The sequence below is a fragment of the Mytilus galloprovincialis genome, chromosome 1 (genome assembly GCF_965363235.1).
Source record: "Mytilus galloprovincialis chromosome 1, xbMytGall1.hap1.1, whole genome shotgun sequence".
Classification (NCBI taxonomy): domain Eukaryota; kingdom Metazoa; phylum Mollusca; class Bivalvia; order Mytilida; family Mytilidae; genus Mytilus; species Mytilus galloprovincialis.
In genome coordinates, this window is record NC_134838.1 from 45,459,924 (window position 1) to 45,475,279 (window position 15,356).

At 32.8% G+C, this 15,356-nt stretch overlaps 1 non-coding gene and 1 pseudogene across 1 annotated transcript; both read right to left on the minus strand.

Annotated features, from left to right (window-relative positions):
- Positions 1-14,464: 14,464 nt before the first annotated feature.
- On the minus strand, positions 14,465-14,583 carry LOC143061542 (5S ribosomal RNA). The gene has a single exon (XR_012974451.1). It is a non-coding gene; the product is annotated as a 5S ribosomal RNA (ribosomal RNA).
- Positions 14,584-15,250: 667 nt separating this feature from the next.
- LOC143061553 (5S ribosomal RNA) lies at positions 15,251-15,356 on the minus strand (annotated as a pseudogene).

The following is a 15,356-nucleotide window of genomic DNA, read 5'->3' on the forward strand; positions in this document are numbered from 1 at the left end:
TAATGGCATTGGAATTTACGTAGACGATACAGTTATTCAGTGAAAAGGGGGAAAAGAACCACTGAAATCACACTTTGCCACACTTTTTCCAATTTAGGTTATTTGATATTTTTATTTTCCAACCGAGATGAATGGGGTGACGCCCGTCTGTTGCATTTTGTTCCTCTTTTTCGTCTCTTTAAAAAAAGAGAATAAAAAGCATTAACTTTATCATTACTATGTCACCACTCTTTGTTTCAACTCTTGTCCATTCGTTGGCATCTCCGTGAATCATCGGTATAGCGGATATAAGTTCTAACCAAGGGGTCGTGATCGATTTTTCTTCTGACAAGGTACGAAAATCTTTGTTTTGTTTACATTATATCAATGTTTACTTCAATCTAAACATATTTGTTGTTTTAAGAAATGATTTGGTCGTGGGTTGGTGATTAGAGAAGTCTCACTATTTGCTCAAAACAAGAATCCTTCCTAAAAACATGTGCAAATACTTGCCAAAGAAGTTGGCGTTCGTCTCATCCGATATGATTCTATATTCATTGCAACTCTGTTTCTGATAGAAGGCCACTGTTTGTGTTTAATAAGTATAGCTGTTTCAAAATTTGGCATTGAAATATTTTGTACATATGTTATTTTTCGATATTTTATTTCGACAAGAAGCGTTGTGTATAGCTGACCACATGAATCCTTCTGTACGGTGCATAGTAAAATGAATGTACGGTATATAGTTTTTCACGCTTCGAAGTACCTATAAAGCTATATCCACTGTACCGATGATACACGGTAGTAATTATAATTCGGAATACTTTGTTTGCTTGTGACAATGGTGTTCGACAAGGAGAAAACTTATCACCTTTCCTATTTTATTTACTTTGATTGACTAAAATAATTTCTTTGTGACTAGAAATATCACAGAACTTAACAGAACTATACCAGAAGATCTTGAAAGAGAATTAGAAATATATCTTAAGTGTTTTGTTATATTGTTTGCAGATGACACGGTGTTGTTCGATGGAACAGCACAGGACCTGCAGACTCACCTCAATGCTTTCCATGATTATTGTAAGGCTTGGAACTTGAAAGGAAAGTTGACAAAATTAAATCTTAGTGGGGTTTTTTTTATGGACGGAAGCCAAAAAATCTCCAATTTTCTTACAATGATACTAACATTGAGATGATAAAACAATATAACTATTTGGAAATTGTTGTTACTAAAACGGGAAATTTTAATATGACAAAAAACATTTATCCGATAAGGCTTTAAGCCCTGTACGAAAACTTGAAAACAGGAAGGATGTTTTTTTTCTGTTTAATCCCAAAAATGTTTAATCCCAAATTTAATCCCAAAGATTTCTATAAAATGTCAACTTCAGCTTGTTCGCTTATATAAAAAAATATAGTCACGTGCGTTTGTCCTCCAGCTGGCTTAGTAATTTTGAAACCTCTCTCTCTTGTTTTGTATATACTGTAAATAGTTATCATTTTTATCTCTGTATACTGATGTCATACATTGACTTTGTGAGACTTAATATATAGCTTTAGAGGCCATAAGTATACCGGTATGGATGATTGATTAACTGTTATTTAGCGCCACTTTCGTGCTATTTCGTGGCGGTGAGTTTATATTGGTGGAGAAATCAGAAGTGCCCGGAGAGACCCCCTGACCTTCGTTTGGAAAACAGACAATTCTGGTCAATTTAGATTGGAGTCGAGCTTACCTGCCACGTGCGGGATTTGAAATCGCACACCTAAGTGTTGACATGCTAGTGATACAGCAGTTCGACTACTTATAAAAAAGAAGATGTGGTATGACTGCTAAAGAGACAACTTTCCACATGAGGTCAAAATGACACAGAAATTGACAATTATAGGTCACCGTACGGCCTTCAACAATGATCAAAGCCCATACCGCATATTCAGCTATAAAAGGCCCCGAAATGACAATGTAACCACTCGACCACCTAGCGCCCATCACTTTCAACCGAATTGGATTAAAGGAGATATGGAATGAACCTGAACTCAGTGCATTATATTTACGTGCAGCTTTTTATCATGGTTTTGTGCATATATTTCACAGTTTCAACTATAGATGATTATGGGTGGATTCTTGACATCCAGCGGCAAATTGATATATGCATATTCGTACAAGAACATGTTAATGTGATATGATTATTAACACTGTTTTGTACTAGACCGACACCCTGAGCCGGATTTTTTAACATGCTAGTTGAAAAGGTAGCATTCCGAAGGAAGACATTTATATCACCCTACTCAGACACATTTTTCTGAATCCGAGCCGACCAGCTTTTGCTCTTAATCCTTAATCCCGCGTGCTTATATAATTAGCCGGGAAGCAGCATGTACATATGAATTTTAAAGTCTTTGGTTTTGACCCGACCTCCCTTACTCAAGGCGAACATGCAATGACGAAAGTACCACCACTAGACATGCAGTAACCCGCAATATAAAAGGTTTCGTGGGAAGCCGCTCATATACTAGTATACACCTCTAGACTCAATTAAACAGGGTACGACCATTGATATTTTTATCATGTGAGTGGGGGTGGGGGCAAGTTGTTTTGTAAATGTTTGAATCTAAATTTCTTGAAAGAGATTTTATGTTTTTCAGAAGGGAAGCGAAATAGTTTGTTTTCATTTAAAATGAGGAAAAAATGAAACAATGAGGAAATTAAAAAAAAAAAAAACATTTTGTTTTTTTTATTATTATTAATTTCGTACAAGAAAATACACGTGCTCCTTCCCTCAAACTAGAGTCGGTGTCTAACACATTTATTTATTAATATATAATGTACAGATTATCTGTTTAAGCTTTGGATACAAGGTTCTTACAACACGTCATTTTATTTTCCTTCCTTGTGTATATATTATATCAGCCAATGAAATTTCAGCCTTCAAATTTTTGAAGGTGTGTATCAATCCAACAAAAGCAGAGAATTGAGCGTTTTTAATCTGGTCTCTAAATGAACTTAAATACTGCATTTATTTATTTTTTACTGAGACCTGTTGTTATCTTACAGATAGAGAGTGATGTTTTGAATTTTTCAAAGTGAAGATTTACGGCAGCGGCCTTTCAATATTTTGCGTTTATCCTGGAAACATAATAGATTTTTAAAAAAAATAGTGCAGTGTGTCTGAATTATACTCTATAGTAAAGGTACCTTTTGGGCACTTTTGGCTTTTCAGATATGTGTTGTTTTATTTGCTATTATCTTTATAACTAATAATAGAGAAACCTTTTCTTGCAAGGTATAGACAAGAACATTTATAATCAAAATACTGAAGTATGAAAGCTGTTTGCGACTTCAGGGAACTTCGTTTGGATTTTCCGTTTGTGGTTTCATTAATAATTACCACACCTTCATTCAATAATTGCATCAGATGAAAAATTCTCTGCTAGAAGAAATTGTTGAAACTAATTTTTCAGGTTATAACAATTCAGATGAGCGAAACGAGGCGTAAAGATTGATGCCTACGGTTGACGAAGAATTCGCCATAACATTATACCGCGGCAAATTTATAACTATATGAAATTGAATGCCACTTTTCCATTCCAAAAATGATAAAATGAAAGGCCCCCTTTATTTCTTCCTATCCCCCTCTTTTTTTTTGGATAACAAATGACCGGTTCCTTATATGAGCCATTACTCTATCAGAGTCGGATTTTTTTCCCAATTGTTTGTGTCTATCTTGAGAATATATAAAGAGAAACTCGAACAGCTAAAATGATCAGAAAGGCAATGTTTACATAAATGACAATACTAAACTTCGTGTATTTCTAATAGAAAAAATGCTAACGTTAGGTATACCGAAATTGACAAATATAATGCCTTCCCTCGTTAAAACGATCATAAAGCATGACATAAAAGTATTATTTTTTAAATTTAATAACCTTAACCGTATTGTAGACTTCGTATGTTTATTATTAAAGACCCGTCGATTTAAACAAAAATTTGCAATTCATATATATTTTTACAATTTTCCAACAATATCAGATGTTATTTTTTGCATCTTAAAACGAGGTACTAACATGCCAAGGTTATCTCAAGTCTCAACCATTTTCCAAACGGTAGCTACAGATTTGATCCTAATTACTAGTAGAAGTAACGGTTATTTCACAGAAGCAGATCGGAATCAGTTATGACGTAGAAGTAAACATTCTAATCGTAATCATGTTCATTGACCATAACGACAATGAAAGCACATAATATAATGACGTTTCGACATCATATAATGAAGTAAATATAACCACATAATATAAGATTACAAGCACATAATATAATGACACAAACACATCATATAAAGATGTTTGCACATAATATAAAGGAAACTGCACACCATATAATGATATGTACACATCATATAAGTATATTTGCACAGCATATAAGTATATTTGCACATCATATAAGGATCTTTCAACATAATATATTAAGTATATTTTCACATCATATAAGAATGTTTGCACATCATATAAGAACATTTGCACATCATATAAGTATATTTGCACATCACATAAGTATGTTTGCACATCATATAATGATGTTTGAACATCATATAATGATGTTTGCACATCATATAATGATGTTTGTACATCATATAATGATGTTTGTACATCATATAAGGATATTTGTACATCATATAAGGATATTTGCACATCATATAAAGGTGTTTGCACATCATATGATGACAAGTGCACATCATATAAAGGTAAATGCACATCAAATAAAGGTAAATGCACAACATATAATGAAAAATGGGCATAATAAGACAGTGTTGGCGTTCCATACATACAATACAATACAATACGGCCGCGATACCTGAAATAAAAGTGTTCATATGAATAGTCCTTCCGTTCATAATATAACAGTGCAGCTCAGAGTAACGGAACACGAAAATGAAAGTGAAAGTAGAAATGAACTCTCTGAGCAACACAAGAAAAGAAAGAAACATGATACATATAAACCTATCAATCTTAACTCCTACCCTTAGGCATAACAGTATCATTAGTAAAATTTTTTGTTAAAATGTTCCTCAGATTAGAATACATTTATTGGTTTCTAGTAATAACAATGCCTGACATGATGCTTGGGGCTAGATGATCTAGGAAGTAAACCTTTGTGCTGATTTTTTATCAATTCTTTGATTATATCCCCTCCAAATCTGGTCGAAGCAAAGAAAAATTTTGACCAATATGACAATGATTTCACCAAAAGAACCTTTGTGAGCATGCTTCAAAGACTTATAACTGCTCCAAAAGTAATCTGATAGAATTTCAAGCATGTCAAGTGGATATTATCAACACCTACTTGATTAGTCTTAATATGTCTAAATATCTAAAAAGTAAAAGTATTCAAAAGGTTATGCAAAATTATTCACTTTTCATTTTTTTTGTTATATGGATACTAATATAAGTGATACATGTACCAATACAGTATTTGTTGTGGTATGAAAGTGTAGTAATTAACATTTACTGTATCAATGTTAATTCACACAAATTAAGAAATAAACAAATGGATGAAAAATGTTGAACATGTACAATGAAATATAGTTTTAGAAATCGATTAGGCCAGATAGGCCTTATAATTTTTTTTTAAACATAATTGAAGGACCATTTACACTCAGGACCGAGTCATCAGTAGGCAGTACAGATGCATTAAAATAACCTAGCATCATATTGCTAGGAGCGAGAGTAGCATTGTCAGGTAAATTTGGTCTTTTGTTTTAAATTTGGTCAATGGACAATCGAAATAGAATGCTTTTATCTCCCTATTACTTACATTGTACAGGTGATACTTCTTTGACAAATCCTTGTACATGAGAGTTGTCTGTCAAATCTTTATTTCACAAAGAATGAATTGCATAACAATGTACCGAGCTCAAAGCAAAGTAGTTTAATAATACACTTAGACGAAAAGCTAAATCCAGTTATATACTTTGTACTACAGGTCCTTCATGAACATCCATCGACCAAAACCATATCTCAATAACATGCCATACTACATGGTTGGATCAGAAGTCCTGAAAAAGACATGATTTTTTTTTATCATATTTTAAGTATATATGCACAGGTTAAAACTTTCTTGTGGTATAATCATTCAGTATCTAGCAACTATCAATTGCTTCATGCACAAATTGATATAGGTTGAGTGCCCCTCTGTTGGAAATAAGAACACACCTCCACCTAATTTTAGTCAACTGATGAACAAACATTCAAAACTATAAAATGTTATCTAAGACTTGTCAGTGTCTATTTACCATTGCCACTGAATCAGTGATATAAGTACACATAATTATATACATGTAAGACTAAAATTTTAAAGTACATATATAAGACTAAAACTGACATTCGGTCTTTACTGACAACTTCATTCCCCAAGTCATTTTCAAATCTGACTTCATGATAAAATAAGATTCCATATCTACATGTTCAACCAATGAAAATCAAATATCCCTCTAATAGACTAGCATTGAAATCCCAGTTTTCTAAAATGGTACATGTAGCTAGGTGGAACCTAAAACTAAAATAATTGAAACAATATATCTTAAATATTTCAAATGCATGTACATGTAATAATATAAATTCTCCAAAATTCGCTATATTTTTTCTTTTTTTTTTTGTCTTCTGTTGGAGACTGTATATTGACCTCTAGATGTCTTTCAATTACATTCAGTTTGGTTTGGATTGATATTTGATTGTTGTACATATTACAACCAGATGCTAAGCAGGGTGCAGCTTTATACGACCCCAAAATCAATCCCAACCTTCCTTTAGTGGTATTGAACCTTCTGTTTAAAATTTGTAAAAATCCATTCAATAAAACTTAAGTTATTGTCTGGAAACTAAATGTGTCTTCGCACGAAGAGACAACGACAACATCCTACCATTATACGAAGCAAAAAAATGTCATATAAAAATTGTCACTTGACCAACAGAAAAACCTTACATTTTGCGTATGTCCAATGCCTTATTGGAAATGATTTTAGCAATTGACCCTTAGATTCAAGTCACCTAATATCACTTACTATTGTCGGCTGACCAGATAATCTGTCCCACTTTAACTATTGATGTCATACAACAATCCCGTTTCCATTGTGGCATCAGTTATTTTGTATTGTGAAGTCAAAATTTTACAGGAACGTGTGTTTTTAAGTTCGGGATTTCGGGATTGACACTTTCGGGGTCAGGGATCACTTTTTTCGAATTTTGGGATGTCAGGATTTGATATTTTTTAAATTCGGGACCTCAAGATTTCATGTTTTTTAGCTGGGGATTTTGGGATCAGGACCCCTCCGATCCCCCTCTTAAATAATGACTTATTTAGACTTACCTTCTAATTCTATAAAAAAAATCACAACTCAGAACAGGAACAATATGACACTATGTCTAATTTACTTCGACTACTGATATGCAAACCTAAAAACAGACACAAAAATATCATAAAATATTGATTGAAAGATTGATTGCACTTTGAATATATATACTTCAGACACGTGTTACATGAGCCGGTTTGTTTACAAATAATAATGTCACGTGCTCGCGCACTGACGTCACAATTTGCATCGATCTTGCAATACACTACAGTTTACTCATACAGAACCAATCAACATGCAAACATGCAACGTGAATGTGATTGGTTATCAAATACATAATACAGAAATAATGCATGTACAGTTTTAGAAGAAATTAGTTCATCAAATTGATTAGATTTTCACTTTTGACACGAATAGGTCGGGTTGACATTTCTGTCATCGGGGATAATATTGAGATAAATGGGATTAAACTGACCGTCAAAAATGTCTAGAGAAGCACATCTCGAGAACCTTAACATTAATAAGCCATACTTACCAAAATTACCATATATTAATAAACTCTATGTAAATGAAATTTCACAATGATTACGATAAATAATTTTGATGATGGCAATGATCAATGCTGGTTAAATTGGCGCTAAAATTATTTTTACTCCTATTGCTTTACGTAATAAAATTTGTATTGAATTGAATTTGACTAAAGTTCAGCATTAAAAAAAACGTGAATATGCAGATGCATGACAATATATTTCTGATAAAGTGTGTATTTCTGTAAACGAAGTTGCCTGTATACTTCACTAAGGATAACATTTGAGCGCAAGCAGATCTCTATTTGTGAATCGGTTTATTTACCCCTTTGAACCCAGGGTCGAAGTTCAAGATGTTAACATATTAACGGAAATTTTTTGCGTTGCGTTTACATCATTGAGGCCATCTATTTTTATTGCGGGGTTTCACATATTTAAATCGGAATTATAGAAAAAATGGAATGTTGTTAGCAGAATCAAAACAGAAAATGATGAACACTTGATTGTTTTCAGCAATACATAAATTGGATTGAGAGTCTGTGTATTCACATTATTTGTAAAACTCTCCGTATTCACGTGAAGCGCGTGCTTTACATCGAGGCTTGCTATGCTTTACATCGACGCCACAGTACTTCAACCAATCAGGGAATGTTTATTTGGGGCATTCGACCTATTTTAACTCAGATTTTGGCACATTTAAATCGAAACTATAGAAAATTGGAATATTGTTAGTACATATAAAATAGAAAATGATGAATACTTTTAGCTAAAGATGAATTGGATGGGGGTTCTGTGTATTCACACTATTTGTACAACTCTCCTTACTGATGCCATATTTTGGAATTTCCGTGACCTAAATGGTTCGCGAAAATTAATATTTTTATATATAGTATAGTATTAACAAGCAAGTCTGATAAAAGATCATTACTAGATAAAAGCGATCACTTAAACATAGGTATAAACAAATAGAAATAGATATGAAAACAACTCTATCTAAAGTCTAGTGATCATTATTACATATTAAATTTTGTTGTATTAAGATCTATTAAGGATTTTGTGTACATTGCTTTACAAAAGGGCGAAAAAGGGAAACAACTCTCGCTCTTATGTCAATGTAAAACTATCAATATATCAGCTCTAAATGGTTCAGAGTCTATACAAATTGTTAATAAATTACACAGAAACAATCGAAGATCTGCCATCAACACCAAATTCTCCAAATAACAAAAAACATTAAGACATGTCATCAGACAACAACTGATGATTTTCCTGAATTGAGACAGGTACATCAATATGTGTAAAGGGTAACACTACTTTTATAAGATCTTTTTAATACATGATTCAATAGTTATCTGAAATAACACCAACGAAAAGCTTGATTTCAGTCGTCATTTCCGGATTTTAGCATTGAAATGTTATTATCTTAATTAAATGTTTTTTTTTATGTTTGATGTGTTTTTAATATCAGAACCGTGTGTACATTTAAGTGTAATGCGCTTCCACGTTTCATACAAAACGTGCTTTGGTTGACATTTGAAATTCTTATAAAATTACAAAAAGAAACATTTAAATCTTAAATAAAACGACAAAGGAGTAATGCAATTTGAATAGCGCGCTTTATTTTTAACTATATAAGAAAATATGAAAAAGTTGCCTTATATTTTATAAATATGAATGACACGATTCAAGGGAATTTAGTTACTTTTTTTGTTTAGTTCGGTATTAAAAGTCTTATACTTCGACATTTTTCGAGTGGATTCAATAATTAGGTATGTCTTAATTTCTTAAGAATATACGACGCTACCATATCTGTATTTTGTTAAATTAAAAAAAAATAAATATGAAATTTGGCTTGAATACCATTTCTATAGATATAGGAAGATATGGTATGAGTGCCAATGAGACAACTCTCCATCCAAATAACAATTTATAAAAGTAAACCATTATAGGTCAAGGTACGATCTTCAATACGGAGCCTTGGCTCACTCCGAACAACAAGCTATAAAGGGCCCCAAAAGTTACTAGTGTAAAACCATTCAAACGGGAAAACCAACGGTCTAGTCTATATAAAAAAACGAGAAACGAGAAACACGTATAAATTACATAAACAAACGACAACTACTGTACATACAAGTAATATTTTATATCCTCCTTTGGGATATTATAATAACCAACAGTTCCTTTAGCTAATATGTACATAGTTTGGTTAACTAAATTCTATTAAACTCTTTATACCATAATTGAGACGTCTGTTCAAGCCAACTAGGTTATACTTTCCATAAATATCTGACCTATCAAAGAATCGTTCTATTTAAAGAAATTGTTGTAGGTGATGGAACACATTTTACATTTGAGTTATTAGTTGAAAACGTTTCTTATAAATGGGGCTTTTAGACCGTGTTCCATCGCCAATTTCAACCTCATACCTTAGTTCAGTATACCTTTTGTTTACACAAGTCTCTGGGGTTCTCTGATAGGTGGTTTTTTAAACCAATATATTTTTGGATATACATGTAGAACTTTAAAAAAGTCCACAGAAAGGAATATCGTGAGTGACGTTGTGTTATATGTTTCGATCATTTATTCACTACAAATATGTTACAGTATAAAAATATTAATAAAAATACTGAACTACCAGATAAATTGAAAAAGTGAGAAGCCCAAAAAACTTGACAAAATAAAAACGTAAGATTATATGTATCAACCAACAGAACGAATGAAAAATAACTGTCATTTTTCCGACTAATTACAGTTATTTTTCCAAAGAGAAACTAGTTAAACCCCCACTTGTATGCAGTTGCTTATAGTTCCTTTATATTGACAAATGGTAAAACTGGCTTTGGAAATGCATTTTCTTCTAACTAGGTTATAATACTCCGTTAAAAAAACGGTTGTTATGTAGTTTTATTTCAGTTGATGTAAGAACTAACTGTTTTGGGTCCTTTTGTACGCATTATGAGACATTGGTAAAGATTTAGATTAGAAGTTTGCTAAGCTTATGACCCTGTACAACTTTGCAAAGACTATCTTACTTTTTAAAATTCATGACACAGTTTCTCTGCACGAACTTGAAAAAACCAAGAGCAAACGAACAGCTGATGTGTTGTTTTTAGAGGGAACATATAAATATTGTACGGAAGAATATTGAACGAAATATTATAAGTAGAAATATAATATATATAGTGCGGGGAGGTCGTGGGTACGATCCTAGGTCGGTCATCTGAAAAATAAAACATCGGTATGTTTTGCTTCTCCCGAGCTTTAGGAGGTGGAATCATGTCTGTGGGTAGGGTAACATGTCTTCCTATGGGCTGTCGTTCAGTCCAGTACACAGTAGGGTTCATATTCTTATCGCATTATCATATTCTCATCCTAATATGCATGTTAAATTTATCATGGACGTTAACTCCTCCTCCACCTCCTCCTCCTCCTCCTCCTCCTCCTCCTCCTCCTCCTCCTCCTCCTCGTCGTCGTCGTCGTCGTCGTCGTCGTCGTCATCGTCATCGTCGTCGTCGTCGTCGTCGTCGTCGTCGTCGTCATCATCGTCATCGAGCTCCAATGTTGAAGGCTGTACGGTGACCTATACTAGTTGTTAACATCTTAGACCGTTTATCTCTGTGGATATTTGTATCATTGGCAATCATTACAGATCTCCCTATTTTAAGAAAATGCATACCAAGTACATGCACACTTACAAGATATTATTTTACAAAAAATTAAAAAGATCTACGAGGAGCAAGATGAAAAATTCTTGTACATTGAATAGATACGAGATTTTGCATTAAAATTAATAAAGTTCAACAAAAATATAAAACGGTACCTATTTTACTGCACAAGATACGCATTTCGATAATTAATGTCTCTTCAGTGATGCTCGAGGCCAAAATAAATGAAAATCCAAAACCTTATACAAACGTTGAAGAGTTGATCAACCAAACAGATCTAAAGTATAATAGTCAAAATCTGGCAAGGAATCAGAGCTTTGCATAATATATATTCCTTAATTTAAAATGATTTCCAAAATTTTATAACAGTAAATTTCATTCAAAACAATATTTGTATGTTCATGCCAGTACTGAAGTTCTGGCTATTTGGCTACATATGACAATAGGGAAAATTAAATAAAATCAAAATCTTTACCATATGGACATATATGCATATTTGTACAAATATTTGCCCATTTTTAACGTTACTAACTACACGACGTTAAACGTTAAACAGACAAACTTTGTATCCCATTGGGGAAATTAAAAAAAAAAATCAATCGATGGTTGTGGGGAAAAATGTACAAAAAACAAAATCCTGTCATGTATACGTGCATTGTTCACAATACGTACAACAGTTCTAAAAAGAAAAAGGTTCTATCTTGAAAATTGGTAGGGGAGATTGGCTTACAATTCATATTCCCCAGTTGAATAGGAAATTTTCCCCGAAATGACATAGGTCAGCAAGTGGTAATTGTGTAAACAATCGAAAACCTGTCCTTTTGCAGATGTTCGGTAAATCGACAATTAATCTAAAAAAATGTTTTACTTCTCAGAGATATTCGATAAAAGATTAATTAAATAATCGCTTGCTTCAAGTTCATTTAGATATTTCATGAATATTTATTTAACAGCCCAAGAACAGAAATGTCACCAAAGTTGAATGAGTTCAATAACCAGATTTTTGTGAGAGAAAAAAAGAAAACTTAATCCCGTAGAAGAGAGGGAAATAGCTGATTAGCCGAAATTATTTCTCGTGCCAATTTAAAATTTTATAGAGTTTATAAAACAAAATCAAGCAACAACAGAACGAAATCTGACTCTTTTATCGACATACTATAGAGATAACTTCAATTTCATTTTAATTGTGCCACATAACTAGACGTGCAACGTCCACGAAATTTATGTAACAGCTGATTGTATTACTGATTTGAAGAAAAATAATAAAGAAATAACAAGGTAAATATTCTTTATTATCTCCTATCCCGTATAACAAATATCAGTGTTCAAAGGACAATAGAATTGTCTTATACGAATATCTCTAATATGAAAATAAACTTTCCATCAATTTGATGTACATGTAAAATCTGTAAAAAAAATAAGTGAAATCTTCTTTAATACTTAATTTCCTAATTATGTAACCGAAATCAGTCATCTACGTTATCCTTAGCACCTTCATACAAAATATTGTCGAGACTCCTTATTCGTGTCAAGAAAGTATGATATGCGGTCCAGCGAAACATCTGTCTGAAGAAAACTTTTATGAAATCAACTTATAGCATTTTTTCTACTTTAGAAACTAATAAGATATCAATTGGTAATTTCCATAATCATAAACAAAAAGCCAGAAAAGCGTTACATTTTAGTAAATCAATGATAAAATATCAACTGTTTAAATTAGATTTTTTGCTAAATGTCTAGATTGTAAGTAACATTATAAATCAAACCCTGTCAGCAGACATGTTTCGTCTGTTTAATTTTTTTTTTATTAATTATTTGTTGTTTTTTTTTTTTTTTTTTTTTTGGGGGGGGGGGGGGTATTTATGACAGACAAGGAAATAAAAGCTATATCAAAACATAAGAAATGCCCTACACCTGTTCAGGATACCAAGTCGTGTCCATCATGATTGGGAACCTTCATTTTGTTCAAAGGAACATTCCAATATATTTTCAAAATCTCTACAAGTAAAAAAGACAAACTCCAGCTATCTGCAACAGTTTTTTTTAAATTATTGCGAGGCTTTTGTATTAAACATGCTGAATTACAGATTTCAATATTTGAACTAAAAACATAACTTTATAAATGATGCTCTTTTGCAGGCATGGTTGTATTTATATATGTAATGAAGTCCGAGATTACACACAAGTCTTACCCTTGTCTGGGTTTGACTTAAATGCTCATAAATGCTCTTCAACTTCGTACATTATTTGGCCTTTTTAACATTTTTTTATTCGAGCGTCACTGATAAGTCCTTTGTAGACAAAACGCGCGTCTGGCACAAATATAAAATTTCAATCCTGGTATGATGAGTTTATTTAGATGCATGGGTCGGTTGGAGCTTGGGATCATACTTCTTCTTCAAGTGTGTGAATTCAGAATATGGCTTGTGCATGGGACATTTTTGGTTTATCCTGTGTGTACGTGTGTACACTTTGTTTTGTTGTTGTTGTTGTTTGTTTCTTTCTTTTATCTTGTTTTAACTTATATATTTATGTGTGTAGTAATAGTTTGCTTTTGGTTTTTGTTTTTGTTTTTTGTGGTTTATTTTTGGTATTTTTTGGGGGAGATTTGAAGTCGCAGGACCAGAGGTTGTTAAACATTGACAGAGACATAACATAACAAAATTACAAAATGTACTTGAAGTCTAAAATACACAACTGTTCGGAACTGTAAAATAAAATCGTTTTTCAGGGAATTTAGAATGTAAAACAAAATGTTTTATTGACGAATTTCTTAAGTATAAGAAGTGAAAAAATGCATAAACGACTATAATAATTATTTTATCACTTCACCATATTTGTTAATTTAATTTATTAGTTTACAGGGAACAATGAAGAATTTGGTGCTTCTTATCTTTTGTGCGAAAAAATACAAAATTTAATATTAAAAAAAGAAAAAGAAAAGAAATGTCTACAACACCCGGTATTCCCAGGCGGTCACCCATCCAAGTACTAACCGGGCTCGACGTTGCTTAACTTCGGTGATCGGACGAGAACCGGTGTTTTCAACGTGATATGGTCGTAGACACAGAAGTGTTAAAATTTTCTGTATATAAAGTTAGGAGCTGCCGGAAGTCGTCTATACAGCATTCCTTTACAAAATGTGTATCAAATTAACCAGTTTCAGATATAATTTATAAAACAAGCAGAATTTGATATTTCAATTGAAAAATAAAAACTGCCCTACACAAAAAAGAAAAAAAAAAGAAAAAAAAATCGCACAGCGGGATGGGTCCGCAGAAATTTGAAGTCAAACGAAATTCACGGGCAAATCTTGCATACAAACACTATAATAATTTCGGTAAAAGCGGGGAATATCGTTTCGTCTGAAAAGAAAAGGGCAGTCTTATTCCATGATATAAAACGCAGCTGTGAAACAAATACAGAGACGTGCAAAAAACGGCATACACGGCAGAGCAGTCTTGAAAGGAGACAAATTGAGAGGAGAGAAAAAAAATCACTTACCCGGTTTGCCGTGTGAAATCCAACGTATAGCCTCAGTTTCAGAAGCCGTCGCTATGACATTCGATTATAGAACAGTAGCAAGGGGAGAAAACTTTGTTTGACCAACGTTGCTACTGTTCTAAACCTTGCTATCAAAAATTCATGTTTAAGTAATAAAATCTATAAACTTTTTCACGTCTCTAAAGGTGCGAAAAAAATACAAATATTAAAAAAAGAAAAAGAAAAGAAATGTCTACAACACCCGGTATTCCCAGGCGGTCACCCATCCAAGTACTAACCGGGCTCGACGTTGCTTAACTTCGGTGATCGGACGAGAACCGGTGTTTTCAACGTGA